At 39.9% G+C, this 6,775-nt stretch overlaps 1 long non-coding RNA gene across 1 annotated transcript; it reads right to left on the bottom strand.

Moving 5' to 3' along the window:
- Positions 1-4,700: 4,700 nt before the first annotated feature.
- On the bottom strand, positions 4,701-6,045 carry LOC132550875 (uncharacterized). The gene is made up of 2 exons (XR_009554232.1): positions 5,497-6,045; positions 4,701-4,848 (listed from the first exon to the last, which is right to left on the bottom strand). It is a non-coding gene; the product is annotated as an uncharacterized LOC132550875 (long non-coding RNA).
- Between the last annotated feature and the right edge of the window lie 730 nt (positions 6,046-6,775).

Below are 6,775 nucleotides of genomic sequence, written 5' to 3'. Positions count from 1 at the left end.
AGAGACAGCAACCCATAATTACAAGGGTTAGTACCCATTTTGTTGGGGTTGTTTTGGGGTTTTCTTTCTCCATTTTATATCCGTAGCACAACTTCGCTTTTATCTAAAGAAACGTAATGGAACTTGGTGTATGCATTGGTCATACTAAGAGGATGCACACTGTACCGAATTCTATGCCTGCAACTCCTAAAATTACCAAATTATTGCCCATTGTTATAATTTTGTGTTTGATAAAGTCGTTTTCGGGGAGTATCAGTTTTATTCGTGCATTGGTTTTTGTTCTTTCAATTCTCACGAAGATACTGGTCAAAGTATCAGATTTTGTGTGGGCACAAAGAAAATCCGGAAGTCAAATTGGGGCATGGAAAAACTGAAATTTTACCATAACAAGAGGTCTATAGGGTCTGTATCGCTCACCTGAAACAACAATGGTATATATGCTTTCGTTCTTTAATTGTGACAGCTTTCTTCTTAAATGAAGGTGAACGGCGGTATAAATATATGGCTGTGAACTATACCGAAGCGTATTTCGTAAAAACAAATAACGTCCAAACTCAAACAAGAAATATACGATGGACAAAACCATTTAAAATGCTCGAGTTTCTGGTTGACAACATCTTCGTAGAGTTTGGTGGTAAGATCTTCCAACAGACTATTGACTGAACTGTTTTTTTTTTCTCTCATACGAGGCTGAGTTTTTTTTAAGAACTTGTCAAAAACAGGTAATACAGATTTCGCAAAGTTGTTTAATTTCACTTTCAGACATACTAATGACATTTTTAAATAACAAGAAAATTGTTGACCGCATCTATCGTAAATATCCACCAGAACTTGAAATCAAAAATACGACAGACTCTTCTACATCAGCAGCTTATCTCGATCTTTTCCTACAACGAAACCAACATGGACAGCATTCTACCAAGCTGTATTATAAACGTGGTGATTTAAATGTCCCTATTATGAATTTTCCATTTCTGGATAGCAATATCCTACAATCCCAACCTATGATATGTACATGTCGCAATTGATTCGATATTCATGCGCCTGTTCCCAATTATCAAGATTTTCGTGAAAGAAGTCACTGGCGGACAAACTCCTAACAAAGAGTTTCAAAAGTTGCAAGTTGCTGAAAATTATAGGGAATCTTTCTGATCGCCTTAGTGATCTCATTGAGAAATATTGTATTTCTTTGTGCAATATGAAGCTGGACGTGTTTCAAGCTCATTAGTTTGCCTGTTGGTTCCGTTGTTGTATAACTTGTTCTCATTTGACCAAGGTTTACAGAGCGGGTGTCGTCGTTGAAGCATAAGACGCTTACTCTTCCGGAACACCAGGTCCTGTATTCACGAAACCTTTTTCATGCTCAAACTCAACTTTTGTGCTCATGATTAAGTCTGTGCTCCAGTGAGAACGTACTCAAAATCGGGCCCAGGTCTTATTCTCCTTGTTCTTTTTCAGGAATCTCTATGTAAATCTTTCCTTTGTTCATATTTCGCCATGGTTTTTATGAATTTGAGTTTTGATTAGGAGTTTATTAACATGTTAGTATTTTATAGTTTATCAAAATCTGTTTCAAGAATTCGCTGACGATGATGTTGACGTTGTGATGATGGTTGTGGCTGACGTTGTGAGGCTGATGTTGTGATGTTAAGGTGATGGTGACATTGTGATGTTGTGGTGATGGTGACGTGATGTTGAGGTGATGGTGACGTTGTGATGTTGAGGTGATGGTGACGTTGTGATGTTGAGGTGATGGTGACGTTGTGATGTTGAGGTGATGGTGACGTGATGTTGAGGTGATGGTGACGTTGTGATGTTGAGGTGATGGTGACGTTGTAATGTTGAGGTGAGGGTGACGTTGTGATGTTGAGGTGAGGTTGACTTTGTGATGTTGAGGTGATGGTGACGTTGTGATGTTGAGGTGAGGTTGACGTTGTGATGTTGAGGTGATGGTTGTGGTTGTGATGTTGAGATGAGGTGTTGTGATGTTGAGATGAGGTGGTGTGGTTGTGATGTTGAGATGTGTTGTGGTTGTGATGTTTGGATGAGGTGTTGTGGTTGTGATGTTGAGATGAGGTGTTGTGATGTTGAGATGAGGTGGTGTGGTTGTGATGTTGAGATGATGTGTTGTGGTTGTGATGTTGAGATGAGGTGTTGTGGTTGTGATGTTTGGATGAGTTGTTGTGGTTGTGATGTTGAGATGAGGTGTTGTGATGTTGAGATGAGGTGGTGTGGTTGTGATGTTGAGATGAGGTGTTGTGGTTGTGATGTTGAGATGAGGTGTTGTGGTTGTGATGTTGAGATGAGGTGTTGTGATGTTGAGATGTTGAGATGAGGTGTTGTGATGTTGAGATGAGGTGTTGTGGTTATGATGTTGAGATAAGGTGTTGTGGTTGTGATGTTGAGATGATGTGTTGTGATGTTGAGATGAGGTGTTGTGGTTGTGATGTTGAGATGATGTGTTGTGATGTTGAGATGATGTGTTGTGGTTGTGATGTTGAAATGATGTGTTGTGATGTTGAGATGAGGTGTTGTGGTTATGATGTTGAGATGAGGTGTTGTGATGTTGAGATGAGGTGGTGTGGTTATGATGTTGAGATGAGGTGTTGTGATGTTGAGATGAGGTGGTGTGGTTGTGATGTTGAGATGAGGTGTTGTGATGTTGAGATGAGGTGGTGTGGTTTTGATGTTGAGATGAGGTATTGTGGTTGTGATGTTGAGATGATGTGTTGTGGTTGTGATGTTGAGATGAGGTGTTGTGATGTTGAGATGAGGTGGTGTGGTTTTGATGTTGAGATGAGGTGTTGTGGTTGTGATGTTGAGATGATGTGTTGTGATGTTGAGATGAGGTGTTGTGGTTATGATGTTGAGATGAGGTGTTGTGGTTGTGATGTTGAGATGATGTGTTGTGATGTTGAGATGAGGTGTTGTGGTTGTGATGTTGAAATGAGGTGTTGTGGTTATGATGTTTGGATGAGGTGTTGTGGTTATGATGTTGAGATGAGGTGTTGTGGTTATGATGTTGAGATGAGGTGGTGTGGTTTTGATGTTGAGATGAGGTTCTGTGGTTATGATGTTGAGATGATGTGTTGTGGTTGTGATGTTGAGATGATGTGTTGTGGTTGTGATGTTTGGATGAGGTGTTGTGGTTGTGATGTTGAGATGATGTGTTGTGATGTTGAGATGAGGTGTTGTGGTTATGATGTTTGGATGAGGTGTTGTGGTTGTGATGTTGAGATGAGGTGTTGTGGTTATGATGTTGAGATGAGGTGTTGTGGTTGTGATGAGGTGTTGTGGTTGTGATGTTGAGATGATGTGATGTGGTGTTGAGATGATGTGTTGTGGTTGTGATGTTGAAATGATGTGTTGTAGTTATGATGTTGAGATGAGGTGTTGTGGTTGTGATGAGGTGTTATGGTTGTGATGTTGAGATGATGTGTTGTGATGTTGAGATGAGGTGTTGTGGTTATGATGTTGAGATGAGGTGTTGTGATGTTGAGATGAGGTGGTGTGGTTGTGATGTTGAGATGAGGTGTTGTGATGTTGAGATGAGGTGGTGTGGTTTTGATGTTGAGATGAGGTATTGTGGTTGTGATGTTGAGATGATGTGTTGTGGTTGTGATGTTGAGATGAGGTGTTGTGATGTTGAGATGAGGTGGTGTGGTTTTGATGTTGAGATGAGGTGTTGTGGTTGTGATGTTGAGATGATGTGTTGTGATGTTGAGATGAGGTGTTGTGGTTATGATGTTGAGATGAGGTGTTGTGGTTGTGATGTTGAGATGATGTGTTGTGATGTTGAGATGAGGTGTTGTGGTTGTGATGTTGAAATGAGGTGTTGTGGTTATAATGTTTGGATGAGGTGTTGTGGTTGTGATGTTGAGATGAGGTGTTGTGGTTATGATGTTGAGATGAGGTGTGGTTGTGATGAGGTGTTGTGGTTGTGATGTTGAGATGATGTGTTGTGATGTTGAGATGATGTGTTGTGGTTGTGATGTTGAAATGATGTGTTGTGGTTATGATGTTGAGATGAGGTGTTGTGGTTATGATGTTGAGATGAGGTGTTGTGATGTTGAGATGAGGTGGTGTGGTTATGATGTTGAGATGAGGTGTTGTGATGTTGAGATGAGGTGGTGTGGTTTTGATGTTGAGATGAGGTGTTGTGGTTGTGATGTTGAGATGATGTGTTGTGGTTGTGATGTTGAGATGAGGTGTTGTGATGTTGAGATGAGGTGGTGTGGTTGTGATGTTGAGATGATGTGTTGTGGTTGTGATGTTGAGATGAGGTGTTGTGGTTGTGATGTTTGGATGAGGTGTTGTGGTTGTGATGTTGAGATGAGGTGTTGTGATGTTGAGATGTTGAGATGAGGTGTTGTGATGTTGAGATGAGGTGTTGTGGTTATGATGATGAGATGAGGTGTTGTGGTTGTGATGTTGAGATGATGTGTTGTGATGTTGAGATGAGGTGTTGTGATTATGATGTTGAGATGATGTGTTGTGGTTTTGATGTTGAGATGATGTGTTGTGGTTGTGATATTGAGATGAGATCTTCTGTCTTCTGTTAGGTACATAAGCAGTAAGGAGTCAGACAGTGACCTTGAACTTTCACCTGATGACCTTAAAATGCTGTAAAGTGACTCCAGATGAGATTCAAATAAACTTCATATGCATCTTAATGTCAATACACTATCAGTAACTCAACATAAAATCACCAACAAATTGTTTATTCACAGCTCAAATAGTTCACAACATAAACCAAGAAACATGAATCCCACATATCTTAAAGAAAAAATCTGGTCTTTGGTCGACAATCAGTTGTGGACACTATTTTTCAGTTTTGCTCCTAAAAGCCTACAATGTATAAAACAAATGTCTTTATAAGTATGTAACATTGATTACACATAACAAAGTATGAACTTTTGTTTATAATTCATCTTAAAGGTTTAATGTACCATTTAAACAAGAAGCCAAAGGGGCCTGAACCACTGCAGCTAAAGTAGATGACATTGTCAGCTTTATAAATTTCACCAAATTTGAAAGCCCACTTCCCAAGTATGTTACCATGACTCTGTGTAGTTATTGACAACAGATTTGAAGTATTTAACACATTTGACTCCTGTGATCTCCAGCATCCTACTAGAGTGCCTTTTGCTTGTTCAGAATTTTTAAAAAGATTTCAACACATTTATCCCTAAGGCTTGAAAATTAGTTAAGGTAATCATTAGAACAATTTGGAAGCATTTTGTCCCAGCATGCAACTGACCCAATATCAGTACCTGGGGATTTGGTTACATGAACCCTGTGACCATGGAAATGAGTAAAGATCCATTTGAACAAATATGGTAGCCCTTCTTTCCAGCTCTCAGATCTGTTAGAAAATTTGAGCAGATTTGAACCATGTGACCTTGAAAATGAATCAAAATCCTTCATCCCAGCTGTCAGGACTGTTAGAAAATTTGAGCAGATTTGCACCCTGTGACCTGTGATATTTGTGCCTACCTTGGATCCTAGTCTGCAGTTTCCATGGTATCACCAATCCTAATACACTGATGCCTTACAGCTGTGATTGGCCATGTCATACCAGTAATTATGAAAATCAGATAAGAAACTGTGAAGGAAAATTTGTTCACAGTCTTTTCCTTGTTGGCCATGAAGGGCATAGACTGAAAAAAAAGTTGTCAATTATTCACAACAATATAAGTCATATTGAAAACAATGGAATATTGTAATAGTAAAATTCAGCAACAAGAAAGGATAATCCAGGAGGGGGCTGACATATCTGGGCGGCTGGGCCCTTCCAATCTGAAAGTGAGTCCTCCCATTTTCATCTAATTTTACACAGGAAGGCCCATCCGATTTTTAACATTGAAAACAAAAGCCCAAAAGTGACCTCATGAGCATTTTTCCCAGGCCTTAACGATTGACCTCACATCCTCTCTAGGAAGTGTGTGACACCTTGAATATTGACCTCACATCCTCCCTAGGACGAGTGTGACACCTTGAATATTGATCTCACATCCTCTCTAGGAAGTATGTGACACCTTGAATATTGACCTCACATCCTCCCTACGATGTGTGTGACACCTTGAATATTGATCTCACATCCTCTCTAGGAAGTATGTGACACCTAGAATATTGACCTCACATCCTCTCTAGGAAGTATGTGACACCTTGAATATTGACCTCACATCCTCCCTACGATGTGTGTGACACCTAGAATATTGACCTCACATCCTCTCTAGGAAGTGTGACACCTATCCCACCTGGCCAGTATGTTTTGTGATAAGCTATCCCACCTGGCCAGTATGTTTTGTAATAAGCTATCCCACCTGGCCAATATGTTTTGTAATAAGCTATCCCACCTGGCCAGTAAGTTTTGTAATAAGCTATCCCACCTGGCCAGCAAGTTTTGTAATAAGCTATCCCACCTGGCCAGTATGTTTTGTAATAAGCTATCTCACCTGGCCAGTATGTGTTTTAATAAGCTATCTCACCTGGCCAGTATGTGTTTTAATAAGCTATCTCACCTGGCCAGTATGTTTTTTAATAAGCTATCCCGAAAGGCCAGTAGATTTGCATCATTATCAAATCAGTCAGTTTCAAATTATTACAACAACAACATGCCATAAATCAATCTGGTCTGTGTCAAGAAAGCCTGTCAGTCAGGATGGAAAACATGGCTGCTCCCATCTAATGATGGTCAGGGATAGGTTTTAGAAGAGCGTTTACAGCCTAAAATGACTTATACAACAAATCAGGAGGTTCAAATGATACATAC

Source organism: Ylistrum balloti, unplaced genomic scaffold (genome assembly GCF_031769215.1).
Source record: "Ylistrum balloti isolate Yb309-2 unplaced genomic scaffold, AGI_CSIRO_Ybal_v1 Utg370154, whole genome shotgun sequence".
Lineage (NCBI taxonomy): Eukaryota > Metazoa > Mollusca > Bivalvia > Pectinida > Pectinidae > Ylistrum > Ylistrum balloti.
The sequence above is the reverse complement of the archived record's forward strand: the minus strand, read 5'-3'. Positions and strand labels throughout refer to the sequence as shown.